The sequence below is a fragment of the Eretmochelys imbricata genome, chromosome 14 (genome assembly GCF_965152235.1).
Source record: "Eretmochelys imbricata isolate rEreImb1 chromosome 14, rEreImb1.hap1, whole genome shotgun sequence".
Taxonomy (NCBI): domain Eukaryota; kingdom Metazoa; phylum Chordata; order Testudines; family Cheloniidae; genus Eretmochelys; species Eretmochelys imbricata.
Genome location: NC_135585.1, coordinates 40,670,182 through 40,685,380, shown reverse-complemented (window position 1 = coordinate 40,685,380; position 15,199 = coordinate 40,670,182). Strand labels below are relative to the sequence as shown.

At 44.2% G+C, this 15,199-nt stretch overlaps 1 pseudogene; it reads right to left on the bottom strand.

Annotated features, from left to right (window-relative positions):
* Positions 1-808, bottom strand: LOC144274032 (olfactory receptor 5AP2-like; annotated as a pseudogene).
* Positions 809-15,199: the final 14,391 nt, after the last annotated feature.

Below are 15,199 nucleotides of genomic sequence, written 5' to 3'. Positions count from 1 at the left end.
CTAAATCATGCCTAAATTCTGCATCATGACTTTCCTGAAGGCCCCCCTTTCACCTCTTTGTTTCTCAGATTGTAGATGATGGGGTTGAGCATTGAGGTGGTGACCGTGTACATAAGTGACAGAGCTTTATGGAAAGCTGGGGACCACTCCGCTGATGGTGCCACTTACATGATAATGATGGTCCCATAATACAGACTCACCACCAGCAGGTGAGAGGCGCAGGTGGAAAAGGCCTTTTGCCTCCCGGCAGAGGAGGCAATTCGCAGGATGGCTGAGAGGATAAGAATGTAAGACACAATTATGAAGAAGAAAGGGACCAGGCTTACCAGGGAGCAGGAGATGAGGGCAATCATATCTGCCAGGGGGCTTTTTCTGCAGGACAATTTGAGCAGCTCTTCATGTCACAGAAGAAATTATTAATTTCATTAGGGCCGCAGAAGTTTAGCTGGGGCACCATCCCCACTACTAATGCATCCAGGAGGCAGATACCAGCTGAAGGCAGACCCTGAGGTACATCATAACTTATAGCTGAGTGGGTTCCATATGGTTGAGTCACTGTCATAAGCCATAACTGCAAGAAGGAAGCACTCTATGCAAGCCAAAGCACCAAAGAAAAATAACTGTGTGATACAGTCCCTGAAGGAGATTGTCCTATCCCCTACCAGGAACCTAGCCAGCAACCTGGTGGAAATGACTGAGGTGTAGCAGGTCTCCAGGAAAGACAAGTTCCCCAGGAAGAAGTACATGGGGTGTGAAGCTTCTGATCAGCCACAACTAGAACAAGAACTGTTACCCAAGAATTTGACATTCCTGCATGCTACCCCAGAACTTGACAGTACTGCAGCCAGCAATTTTGTATGTTCAGTCACTGCCAGCTGAAAACCAAACATCACATAGCTAGGAAAATCATAGGCCCTGAGAAGCATGGCCAAATAACTGCATGTTTGCAGTTTTGCTATCAGAATGGGAGGTTGGGACAAGAAGTGAAGATTCCAGGAAAATAAAAGGAATGTTTGGATAATGACCTAGGTTTTAGGTGCCTCTAATACGTAAGTTTATTGTTGTTATGAATAGAAATGCTTTCCTGATAAGGAGAATAATGAATTGTTATGGCTGTTGTTAAGGAAATTATTAGTCTATTAGAGGCTGAGTTATGTGCTTTGTCCGGATAAAATTTATAAATATTTTAGTTAGGAAGTGTGCTTTGGAGCAGTCCGAGAAAGCTGTCTTTGGGCAAGGATTTGACCGCTAAGTTCCCCAGCAGCTAGACGGAAAGCAGGGCCCCCCTGAAGCCTGGCCACTGATCCCTCAAAACCATTTCTTAACTTTAGGTAAATATAAATGTTTTGAAATGCTTTAAACCTACTGCAACAGCATATGTGTGTGTGTGTGTGCATATGTGTGTGTGAGATCTAATAAAAAAGTAGTTTTAGGTAAAAGCACTTTTGCTTCTACCAATCATTTATCAGACGGATGAGCTGTGCCCCCATCAATTTATTCCTGACACTGCCTGGAGAAAAACAAGTAAGTTACCACTGCTTTGGTTTCTGAAAACCCTGGTTAACACACTCTCCTCAATGGGCGGGGATCCCCCATCTGGACTACATCTCCCATAATGCAGCAGGAACAGGGACTCCATATTGCACAGCTTCCCCTTATTAAAATAAGAGACCATGATGCATTATGGGAGGTGTAGTCTAACTGAGGATGCCAGCCCCGAGGGAATACAGACACAAAAACGAAAACTACAACTTCTAAGAGGCACTGCATTCCCCATTTAAAATATTTTGATGAAAAAAATGAAATTTTCCATTGAACACAGACACATTTTTGAAAATTAAAAAAAAAAAAATACTCAAAATCCCAATATCCCAATGAAAAACAGTTGAAGGAAAATTTTCAGCCCCAGATTTTAGTATGAATGAGATTTTGGTCGATAGGACTAGATGCTTTAGCTCCAGTCCAATGGGTCAGAAAACAACATATGAGCTTAACTACAAGATAGAAAAATGCCTGCATGGAAATATGAATCTAGCACTTTGCCCTGCAGGAGCCCAGACCTGGGCTCTGTTTAGCTTCAGAGGACCCAGGAGCCATAGTCCCATTTCTTCATTCAGTGTGCTTTGCTCCCAGTCTAAACAAAACATACCCTCTGATCTGGCTGCAGAAGTGTCCCTGCTAACATAAGCTGTGATGTTGAGTCATGAGCAGCTGAGATAATAACTAGTGATCAGGGTTATGCAGATGAGAGTATGCGGATACAGAGAACAAAAATCTGCTCTCTCTCTCTCTCAAACTATCACCACCCTACTCAAGTAATTGGGCTTACAAGGAATAGAAGTTAAAGCATATACAGTGTGAGCATAATAAGTTGTATACAGATCCATATGAAAAATGATACAACTGCTTTGTATACAACAATATATACTGCTTTGGCCCCAAGGTGATGGACTGGATGAGAAACTCAGTCTATTGATCTTACAATGAGAAAGTTAAAAGATGATTTGATCATGGACTATAAGTATCTACATGGGGAGGAAATTTCTGATCAAAGAGGACTTTTTAGTCTGGTAGAAAAAGGAAGAAAATGATCCAATGGCTGGAAACTCAGGTTAGAAATAAGTTACATTTTTTTAACAATATAGCCAAAAGGGTGGTTAGGTTAAGAAATAAGTAGATGTTAGATCTGGGGTCTAAGTTAGCCCAAATGTAGAGGAGTATGGGAAATTGAAGTTGCTAGTGTGAGAAATTTAGAGATAAGCTGGAGACAGAGTATTATGGGAAAGTAAGAGTTGACAAGGACAGGGCCCAGGGCTATGTTACTGTTATGTTTGCGTTATAACTGGTTTAAGCAAGGCTTTAATCAGTGTTTTTAAGAATTGTTGAGAATGTTTTATTAAAATGCTACCTATCTTGATAGTATGGGAAGGACATTGGTGCAGATGTTAATTGAAATAATGTGTAATGTAAAGAGCAAATAAGAAGGTGGTGGGTATCAAATTATGGTAAAGGACAGTTTAATGTTAATTAGTATTATACTGGAGTATAAAAGCAGTAGCCTTGCTAAACTGTAGAGATCTGCAATTAACATCCAAAGGGTACCGTCACTCTGTTCTCGGTGGACTGATCATCCATTGATATACCATTCCATCTTTGAGTGTAAGTGTAATTGTAGGATTGTGTAAGTGGTAATTGCATGCTTGTTTGCTTAACTGATCAATTTTCTTTTTAATAAAGTTTAGTTGTATTATTCAAAGTGTTTCACAGGTGTCCAGTAGTAAATACATTTTCTGTAATTGACCTAGAGGCTCGAACCTGAAAACTAAGTTGAAATTTATTTCACCCTTATCTTTAATTACTTAATATTATTTGGAAACATTTTAAAGGCTACAACAGTGAGTGTAATTAACCATTGGAACAATTTATTAAGAGATGTAGTGGATAATCCATCATTTGGAGTCTTTAAATCAAGATTGGCCATTTCTTTCTAAAAGATCAGCTATTGCTCAACCACAAGATATGGGCCTGATGCAAGAATCATTGGGTTAAATTCTCTGGCCTGTGTTATGCAGGAGCTCAGACTAGATGATCATAATGGTACCTTCTAGCTTTGAAATCCACGAATCTGTGACCTAATATGTCTCTTATATCCTTAACATCAATTATGCTATGATAGTTTATGGAGAGTCAGTATGATCCACGGATATTGATTAGTGCTTTGAAATTCTGGCAGGCAGGGATTTATTCCTGGCTTTACCATTGACCAGCTTCATGGTCTTGAGGATGTCACTTCCCATGTTCTGTCTCAGTTTCCTGAATTCTAAAATTGAAGCTTTTACTTTGTGACTATGGCACCAACAAGGAGGTATTCAGATAATCCCAGCAAGATGTGCTCTTGCATCAGTTGAGAACAAGATAGCTGCAATGACAGGTGTCACTGTGCCTCAGTGGGTCACATCTGAGAATACCAGATTCAGGACAAACAACTGAGAAACAGGGCAGACTCACTCCAAACTGGTGGTTATTCTATCATTAGATTATACCAAGCCAGTAACAAAAGTAAACTTCTGTCTCACCACACTGGTTAACAAGAAGTCAAAGATGCAGTCTCCTTAGGAATTTCATCCCTAGTTTCACCAGCCAGACACTAGACTTTATGATGAGTGGTTACTGAAAATCAATTTAATCAAACAAACGGTTCTTCTAATCCCAAGAGATCTGCTACATAGCCAGGTCAATATATAACTCAGATCTTACCCAATAATCACACTGCTGTCAATCTTTTAGTAACTAGCATCTAAAGAAAAGGAGTACTTGTGGCACCTTAGAGACTAACCAATTTATTTGAGCATGAGCTTTCGTGAGCTACAGCTCACTTCATCAGATGCATACCGTGGAAACTGCAGCAGACTTTATATATACACAGAGAATATGAAACAATACCTCCTCCCACCCCACTGTCCTGCTGGTAATAGCTTATCTAAAGTAATCGTCAGGTTAGGCCATTTCCAGCACAAATCCAGGTTTTCTCACCCTCCACCCCCCCACACAAATTCACTCTCCTGCTGGTGATAGCCCATCCAAAGTGACAACTCTTTACACAATGTGCATGATAATGAAGTTAGGCCATTTCCTGCACAAATCCAGGTTCTCTCACTCCCTCACCCCCCTCCAAAAACCCACCCCCATACACACACAGACTCACTCTCCTGCTGGTAATAGCTCGTCCAAACTGACCACTCTCCAAGTTTAAATCCAAGTTAAACCAGAACATCTGGGGGGGGGGGGGGGAGGAAAAAACAAGAGGAAATAGGCTACCTTGCATAATGACTTAGCCACTCCCAGTCTCTATTTAAGCCTAAATTAATAGTATCCAATTTGCAAATGAATTCCAATTCAGCAGTTTCTCGCTGGAGTCTGGATTTGAAGTTTTTTTGTTTTAAGATAGCGACCTTCATGTCTGTCACAGACATGAATCACAGACATGAAGGTCGCTATCTTAAAACAAAAAAACTTCAAATCCAGACTCCAGCGAGAAACTGCTGAATTGGAATTCATTTGCAAATTGGATACTATTAATTTAGGCTTAAATAGAGACTGGGAGTGGCTAAGTCATTATGCAAGGTAGCCTATTTCCTCTTGTTTTTTCCTACCCCCCCCCCCCCCCGATGTTCTGGTTTAACTTGGATTTAAACTTGGAGAGTGGTCAGTTTGGACGAGCTATTACCAGCAGGAGAGTGAGTCTGTGTGTGTATGGGGGTGGGTTTTTGGAGGGGGGTGAGGGAGTGAGAGAACCTGGATTTGTGCAGGAAATGGCCTAACTTCATTATCATGCACATTGTGTAAAGAGTTGTCACTTTGGATGGGCTATCACCAGCAGGAGAGTGAATTTGTGTGGGGGGGTGGAGGGTGAGAAAACCTGGATTTGTGCTGGAAATGGCCTAACCTGACGATTACTTTAGATAAGCTATTACCAGCAGGACAGTGGGGTGGGAGGAGGTATTGTTTCATATTCTCTGTGTATATATAAAGTCTGCTGCAGTTTCCACGGTATGCATCTGATGAAGTGAGCTGTAGCTCACGAAAGCTCATGCTCAAATAAATTGGTTAGTCTCTAAGGTGCCACAAGTACTCCTTTTCTTTTTGCGAATACAGACTAACACAGCTGTTACTCTGAAACCTAACATCTAAAGGTTTATTAGTAAAAGAAAAGAAGAAGAGAATTAAAATGGTTAATAGATCATATACATACAATAATTGGAATGTCCTTATATCAGGTTTGTAGCAGTGATGTTATAGACATCTGGTTTGTAAAGTCTCTCTGGTAACTTCCTCAGTCCATAGTTCAATATGCTCCTTTTAGTTGTAAATCCATGGTCAAGATAATAAGGGCAGGAAATAGGCAAAATGTAGTCACCCCAAGGATCTTTTACAACCTTTGCCACATGCCTGGAAATTTTCTGTTTCAAACAAAGCTCACATAACAGTTTGTGGAAAGTTACTGACAAAAGATGGAGTCAAGGGTCACATGAGCATATCACATAGAATCACAGAATCATAGAATATCAGGGTTGGAAGGGACCTCAGGAGGTCATCTTGTCCAACCCCCTGCTCAAAGCAGGACCAATCCCCAATTAAATCATCCCAGCCAGGGCTTTGTCAAGCCTGACCTTAAAAACTTCTAAGGAAGGAGATTCTACCACCTCCCTAGGTAACCCACTGCAGTCTTTCACCACCCTCCTAGTGAAAAAGTTTTTCCTAATATCCAACCTAAACCTCCCCCACTGCAACTTGAGACATTACTCCTTGTCCTGTCCTCTTCTACCACTGAGAATAGTCTAGAACCATCCTGTCTGGAACCACCTCTCAGGTAGTTGAAAGCAGCTATCAAATCCCCCCTCATTCTTCTCTTCTGCAGACTAAACAATCCCAGTTCCCTCAGCCTCTCCTCATAAGTCATGTGTTCCAGACCCCTAATCGTTTTTGTTGCCCTTCGCTGGACTCTCTCCAATTTATCCACATCCTTCTTGTAGTGTGGGGCCCAAAACTGGACACAGTACTCCAGATGAGGCCTCACCAATGTCGAATAGAGGGGGACGATCACGTCCCTCGATCTGCTCGCTATGCCCCTACTTATACATCCCAAAATGCCATTGGCCTTCTTGGCAACAAGGGCACACTGCTGACTCATATCCAGCTTCTCGTCCACTGTCACCTCTAGGTCCTTTTCTGCAGAACTGCCGCCTAGCCATTCGGTCCCTAGTCTGTAGCTGTGGATTGGGTTCTTCCGTCCTAAGTGCAGGACCCTGCACTTATCCTTATTGAACCTCATCAGATTTCTTTTGGCCCAATCCTCCAATTTGTCTAGGTCCCTCTGTATCCTATCCCTGCCCTCCAGTGTATCTACCACTCCTCCCAGTTTAGTATCATCCGCAAATTTACTGAGAGTGCAAACCACACCATCCTCCAGATCATTTATGAAGATATTGAACAAAACCGGCCCCAGGACCGACCCCTGGGGCACTCCACTTGACACCGGCTGCCAACTAGACATGGAGCCATTGATCACTACCCGTTGAGCCCGACAATCTAGCCAACTTTCTACCCACCTTATAGTGCATTCATCCAGCCCATACTTCTTTAACTTGCTGACAAGAATACTGTGGAAGATCGTGTCAAAAGCTTTGCTAAAGTCAAGAAACAATACATCCACTGATTTCCCTTCATCCACAGAACCAGTAATCTCATCATAGAAGGCGATTAGATTAGTCAGGCATGACCTTCCCTTGGTGAATCCATGCTGACTGTTCCTGATCACTTTCCTCTCATCTAAGTGCTTCAGGATTGATTCTTTCAGGACCTGCTCCATGATTTTTCTGGGGACTGAGGTGAGGCTGACTGGCCTGTAGTTCCCAGGATCCTCCTTCTTCCCTTTTTTAAAGATTGGCATTACATTAAACTTTTTCCAGTCATCCGGGACTTCCCCCGTTCGCCACGAGTTTTCAAAGATAATGGCCAATGGCTCTGCAATCACAGCCGCCAATTCCTTTAGCACTCTCGGATGCAACTCGTCCGGCCCCATGGACTTGTGCACGTCCAGCTTTTCTAAATAGTGCCTAACCACCTCTTTCTCCACAGAGGGCTGTTAGGATATAGATATTCAGGCCTGTCTGTAAAGGTCTATACTCTAAGAATTTAGGTGTATTCTTATCACTTGGCTAGTGATAGAGGTATAAAAGAAAGAATCAAAACCACTGTCTGCCAGTGTAAGGGCCTTCTCTTACTGTGACAGTTTGTGGCCCTGTGCTTACGCTCAGGCCTTTGGCTAAGCAGCAGAGGCAGCCATAAGCTGGGAAGCGACCGGTCACATCCTCACATTCCAAACTAGTCACATTGAAATAAGGTGCTATTGGGCTGTTAGGATACAATCCTGTCCTGATAATGCCTATCGCCTCCAGAGAAAGGGAAGTGCCTAGAAAATGTAAAAGGAAACTTAGTTTGATAGCATCCTGTCTGGCAAGAACTCACTTATCAATAGCTGGGATGTGAAATCCTCACTTCTGTATTGTTTTGTCATTATAGTTCCCACTTTGCTGTTGTTTGTCTGTATAATCTCTGTCTGGTTCTGTGATTGTTCCTGGCTGCTGTATAATTAATTTTGCTGGGTGTAAACTAATTGAGGTGGTGGGATATAATTGGTTACATAATCATGTTACAATATGTTAGGATTGGTTAGTTAAATTTCAGGAAAATGATTGGTTAAGGTATAGCTAAGCAGAACTCAAGTTTTACTATATAATCTGTAGTCAATGAGGAAGTGACTGGGGGTGAGCATGTGGGTGTGGGTGGGGGTGGGCATGTGGGTGTGTGAGATGGGAACAGGGAATGGGGGTAAGAAAATTGGAATCATGTTTTGCTAAAGGGGGAAATGGGAGAAGGGAATGGGAGTAAGGAAGTTGGAATCATGTTTGGCTAAGGGTAGGAATGGGAACAGGGACACAGGTGTAAGGCTCTGTGGTGTCAGAGCTGGGAAGGAGGATACTAAGGAAGGAAACTGGAATCATGCTTGCTGGAAGTTCACCCCAATAAACATCGAATTGTTTGCACCTTTGGACTTCGGGTATTGTTGCTCTCTGTTCATGCGAGAAGGACCAGGGAAGTAAGTGGGTGAAGGAATAAGCCCTCTAACAAGGGCTGGCCATCTATTCCCCATGTTGTGATGCCCAGCGCAGCAGTCTGGGAGCTGACCTTGTTCGTGAAGACAGAGGCAAAAAAAGCATTGAGTACATTAGCTTTTTCCACATCCTCTGTCACTAGGTTGCCTCCCTCATTCAATAAGGGGCCCACACTTTCCTTGGCTTTCTTCTTGTTGCCAACATACCTGAAGAAACCCTTCTTGTTACTCTTGACATCTCTCGCTAGCTGCAGCTCCAGGTGTGATTTGGCCCTCCTGATTTCATTCCTACATGCCCGAGAAATATTTTTATACTCTTCCCTGGTCATATGTCCAACCTTCCACTTCTTGTAAGCTTCTTTTTTATGTTTAAGATCCGCTAGGATTTCACCGTTAAGCCAAGATGGTCGCCTGCCATATTTACTATTCTTTCGACACATCGGGATGGTTTGTCCCTGTAACCTCACCAGGGATTCCTTGAAATACAGCCAGCTCTCCTGGACTCCTTTCCCCTTCATGTTAGTCCCCCAGGGGATCCTACCCATCTGTTCCCTGAGGGAGTCAAAGTCTGCTTTCCTGAAGTCCAGGGTCCGTATACTGCTGCTTACCTTTCTTCCCTGTGTCAGGATCCTGAACTCAACCAACTCATGGTCACTGCCTCCCAGATTCCCATCCACTTTTGCTTCCCCCACTAATTCTTCCTGGTTTGTGAGCATCAGGTCAAGAAAAGCTCTCCCCCTTGTTGGCTCCTCTAGCACTTGCACCAGGAAATTGTCCCCTATGCTTTCCAAAAACTCTGGATTGTCTATGCACCGCTGTATTGCTCTCCCAGCAGATATCAGGAAAATTAAAGTCACCCATGAGAACCAGGGTGTGCGATCTAGTAGCTTCTGCGAGTTGCCGGAAGAAAGCCTCATCCACCTCATCCCCCTGGTCCGGTGGTCTATAGCAGACTCCCACCACTACATCACTCTTGTTGCTCACACTTCTAAACTTAATCCAGAGACACTCAGGTTTTTCTGCAGTTTCGTACCGGAGCTCTGAGCAGTCATACTGCTCCCTTACATACAGTGCTACTCCCCCACCTTTTCCGCCCTGCCTGTCCTTCCTGAACAGTTTATAACCATCCATGACAGTACTCCAGTCATGTGAGTTATCCCACCAAGTCTCTGTTATTCCAATCACGTCATAATTCCTTGACATCACCAGGACCTCCAGTTCTCCCTGCTTGTTTCCAAGGCTTTGTGCATTCGTATATAAGCACTTGAGATAACCTGCTGATCGCCCCTCATTCTCAGTATGAGGCAGGAGCCCTCCCCTCACAGACATTCCTGCCTGTGCTTCCTCCCGGTATCCCGCTTTCCCACTTACCTCAGGGCTTTGGTCTCCTTCCCCCGGTGAACCTAGTTTAAAGCCCTCCTCACTAGGTTAGCCAGCCTGCTCGCAAAGATGCTCTTCCCTCTCTTCGTAAGGTGGAGCCCGTCTCTGCCCAACACTCCTCCTTCATGGAAGACCATCCCATGGTCAAAGAATCCAAAGCCTTCTCCCCGACACCACCTGCGTAGCCATTCGTTGACTTCCACGATTCGACGGTCCCTACCCAGTCCTTTTCCTTCCACGGGGAGGATGGACGAGAATACCACTTGCGCCTCAAACTCCTTTATCCTTCTTCCCAGAGCCACGTAGTCTGCAGTGATCCGCTCAAGGTCATTCTTGGCAGTATCATTGGTGCCCACGTGGAGAAGCAGGAAGGGGTAGCAATCCGAGGGCTTGATGAGTCTCGGCAGTCTCTCTGTCACATCACGAATCTTAGCCCCCGGCAAGCAGCAGACTTCTCGGTTTTCCCGGTCAGGGCGGCAGATAGATGACTCAGTCCCCCGGAGTAGAGAGTCCCTGACCACCACCACCCGCCTCCTTCTCTTGGGAGTGGTGGTCGTAAAACCCCCCATCTCAGGACAGTGCATCTCATGCCTTCCAACCAGCGGAGTCTCCTTCTGCTTTCTCCCACAAGACATATCATCTGGTCCACTCTCCACAATGGTACCTGTGGAGAGAACATGAAAGCGGTTAGTCACCTGTGTCCGCGTTGCTGGAACCCGGACATTCCCCCTTCTTCTTCTGGAGGTCACATGTTGCCAAGCTTCTTCACTGGCCTCTTGGCTCCGCTGTGCAACCTGCTCTAAATCTTTAGAGCTTTGTGCCCGTAGAAGCATACCCTGACTTTTGTCCAGAAAATCCTCCGTTTCTCGTATGCAACACAGGGTCGTTATCTGTTGCTCCAGACCTTCAATCTTCTCTTCCAATATGGAGACCAGCTTGCACTTTGTACAGACAAAGTTGCATCTGTCCTGTGGAAGAAAGAAAAACATGGCACATCCAGTGCATGTCACAACAGCTGAACCCCCCACCTTCCATATCACCTTCCTACTATGAGCTTCCTCAGAGAAGCTGGCAAGATGTAAGCCTCACTGGGCTCACTTTATTTATTTATTTATTTATTTTACTTTTTATTTCAAGTTTTAAATTTTATTTTTTAAACATATTTTTTTAAAAACATATTCTTTTAATTTACTTTATATTTCTTTTATATTCTGGCCAGTCCCTCCTGCCAGGCCCCTGACCCTTCCCCACCACCAGCCAGCCCTGTCTCCACTCCTCCACTCTGGCCAGCCCCCCCAGCCAGGCTCTTCTCCCCAACTCTAGCCACCCCAGAGCATAACTAAACATTTTAGCACCCGGGGGTGAGCAAGCATACGTGTGCCTCCTAGAGACAATGAGGGGGCGGGGGGACGGGGGCATGAAGGGTCACATTCCTCCCCTCCACCTGACTTCTGCCTTCCATTTAGCAGAGAGGTTTTCAAACTGTGGGGCATGGCCCCTAGGGAGCCGCCCAGCCCACTCGGGCCCCTGGCTCTCCATGATATGGGAGCTGGGGTACTGGCTGGCTTGTCCGATTACAATTACAAATGTCAGGTTTGGGTTGGGTATGAAAACTCAAACTGTAAGATGGTGCAACCCAGCCCCCGCTCCTCCACCAGCCCAACTCCCTTGGAGCCGGGGAGAGGGGAAGCATGGAGGCATGGGCTGGAGGTGGGGTAGGTGTGGAAGGGGAGGCTGGGCAGAGCCACGTAATTTTGGGAACAGGGAGGAGGGCTGTTTCTCCTCCAGGGCAGGACCCACTGCCGGTTGTGCAAAAGCAATAGCAGGCATGGGTAGCAAGGAGCTGGGCAGGCAGATATTGTGGGTGGCCAGGGCGGGAGAGCAGGGACAACATACCACCACAGGTTCCCTGACCCCACTGCTTCCTCAGTCTGCTGCGTGTCTCTGTGGCAAAGGTGAGGGTCTTCCTCACTGCCCTTCTCCACATCCACCTCTGCCAGAGTCCTGGCACTGCCCAGGCTCCCTCTGAACCTCAGTCTACTTGGCATACACCCCAGCCCCAAACCTCAGTGCGCTGTTCAAGTCAACCTGAATCCAACAGTATCCGACTACAAGTGTTGGGTTTGGTCAGGTCAGGTCTGAAAACAACTCGACCCCCTCGGGCTGGGGTCAGGTTTGAATTGATTGTGGCCTAGTTATGTTCAGGCCGGGCTTTAAAATTAGGTTTGAGCAGACCTCTATATTGGAGATCCCGTGTAGTGTGCGGTATTTGAAACTGCATCCGATGAAGTGAGCTATAGCTCACAAAAGCTTATGCTCAAATAAATTTGTTAGTCTCTAAGGTGCCACAAGTACTCCTTTTCTGTTTACAAATTGTAAGTCACAGTTACCTTTTTGTACTTTCATTGTGTGATTCTTTATGAACAGAAATAAAAAATTAATTGAAGAAAGAAAGAACTGGAACTTTTCTCCAGAGCCTTTTTGTCATTAAAGCTTTACCAAATTCATAACCCTCTTGAGGTTCCCATGTTAATTTTGTTTATGCAACAGACATTTCAAAATGCTAGCGGAGGGTGTTATTATGTCTCTTCACTGAGGGAGTCAAAGCAATCCACAAAAGGGTCGGGAAGAAAATCATCACAATGATGTAATCTTTAGTGAATGGGGAAAAGGCATATAACTAGGCAGCAATGTCATCTAAAAGGTGCTGCAAGTCGATAACCAAGTCCCAGCTTCTCAACATTCGAATGAACATCGGAAAGGGGTGTAAGGGACATGTGAGTTGCCTGTGCTATCTTATGAATATTATCTATGTGTTTGATCGTTATTGTGTGGCTTGCTAGATGGCTGCCAGGAGGCTAATTCCAATCGGACCAGAGACCACGTAGGCTGGGAAGCAGACAATAACCCCTGATATCTCCCTGTTTTCTGGTACTTTAAGGACAGTCCTGGCGTCAGTGCCATTAAAGTGTTACCTCCACCATGCTGGGTTCAGCACTGGGGCTGGTAACCACAGATGGGAGGACCAACAGGTGAGAAACTGAAACAAGGAGCTTTGGGAGTGGTTGAAAATCTGAGCCGCTAGAGCTTAGGAGAGAGGGACACAGAGGCTGCAGGGGTACAGACCGTTCCCCCCAGGACCAGCTGTCTGGATAAATTAAGCCTACCTAAGCTTTAGGTCAGACAGATGCATGTCGGCTGTTGTGTTATGCTTTGATTCCTGCTGTTCAGATTAAATACTTGGCTTCACAAAGGCTGGTTTGGGTCACTGTGTTCATACCAGTCAAGCATGGGGAAGTCTTGCAAGGGCAGATGAACCTAGTCAGGCCTGTTCAGCACTCACAGCTGGTAAACAGGTGTTGCAAACTGGGGAATGGGTCTAAAGAGTGGGAGAATTGCGGGTTTGCACCTCAGTCAGGTAAAGGCTCAAGGCCTCTCATCTGCATTGAGAGACGTCAAAGGTGCAGCTAGCCCTGAACCGTGATAAGGACACGGGTTAGGGTGGGTAAATGTTGCTAGTATAGCTAGTAGCCTTACATGCAATATTTGTTTTCCTGTATGCAATAATAATACTAAGCCTTTCTATAGAGCTCTTTGGCAAAGAGTTCCAAAGGCAAAAAACAGGATTAGGCACCCACCCTATGTCCTTTTTGTGCCTTTCAAAGTCTCTCCCTTCCTTCCTAAGTCACAAAGTAAAAGCTTCAATTTTAGAATTCAGGAAACTGAGACAGAACAAGGGAAGTGACATCCTCAAGACCATGAAGCCAGTCAGTGTCAAAGCCAGGAGTAGATCCCTGCTTTTCAGAATTTCAGAGCACTGATCAATCCCCCTGGATCATACTGATTCTCAGTGAACTGTCATAGCGTAATTGATGTTAGGGATACAAGAGACATATAAGGTCACAGATTCGTAGATATCAAAGCTAGAAGGGACCTTTATGATCATCTAGTCTGAGCTCCTGCATAACACAGGCCAGAGAATTTCACCCAATGATTCTTGCAACCAGCCCATAACTTTTAGAAAGAAACAGCCAATCTTGGTTTAAAGACTCCAAGTGATGGAGTATCCACTACATTCCTTGGTAAGGTGTTCTGATGGTTAACTACACTCACTGTTGTAGCCTTTATATTGAAATGTCCCCAGTTAATATTAAGTAGTTAAAGATAAGGGTGCAATAAAACCCAGCTTAGTTTTCACGTTCGAGCCTCTAGGTCAGTTACAGAAAATTTACTTAGTACAGGCCCCCTAGGCAACCTGTGAATGATACAACCAAACTTTATTAAAAAGAAAAATGATTAGTTAAGCAAACAGGTGTGCAATTACCACTTACACAATCCTACAATTACACTTATATTCGAAAATGGAATGGTTTATTAAGGGGTGATCACTGAGAACAGAGTGACGGTACCCTTCGGATGTTAATTGCAGATCTCTACAATTTAGCAAGGCTACTACTTTTATACTCTATTATAATACTAATTAACATTAAACTGTCCTTTAACATAATTATACTTCCTCCACCTTCTTATTGGCTGTTTACATTACACATTATTTAAATTAACATTTGCACCAATGTCCTTCCCATACTATCAAGATAGGTAGCATTTTAATAAAACATTCTCAACAATTCTCCAAAACACTGATTAAGACCTTGCTTAAACCAGTTATAACTCAAACATAACAAAACATAGCCCTGGGCCCTGTCCTTGTCAACTCTTACTTTCCCATAACACTCTGTCTCCAACTTATCTCTGACTTTCTCACACTAGCAACTTCAATTTCCCATCCTTCTCTACACTTGGGCTAACTTAGACCCCAAATCTAACATCTACTTATTTCTTAACCTAACCACCCTACATTGTTAAAGAAATGTAACTTATTTCTAGCCTGAGCTTCCAGCCATTGGATCTTTTTCTGCCAGAGTAAAAAGTCTTCTTTGATCAGAAATTTCCTCCCCATTGACTTATAGACCGTGATCAAATCACCTGTTAGCTTTCTCCTTGTTAAGATAAATAGACTGAGATTCCCATCTAGTCCATCACGTTAGGGCCAAAGAAGCATTGCACATTATTATTTATGTGGAACTATATACATTTTATTATGCTCATACTGTATATGCACTAACTTGCATTCCTTGTAACCCA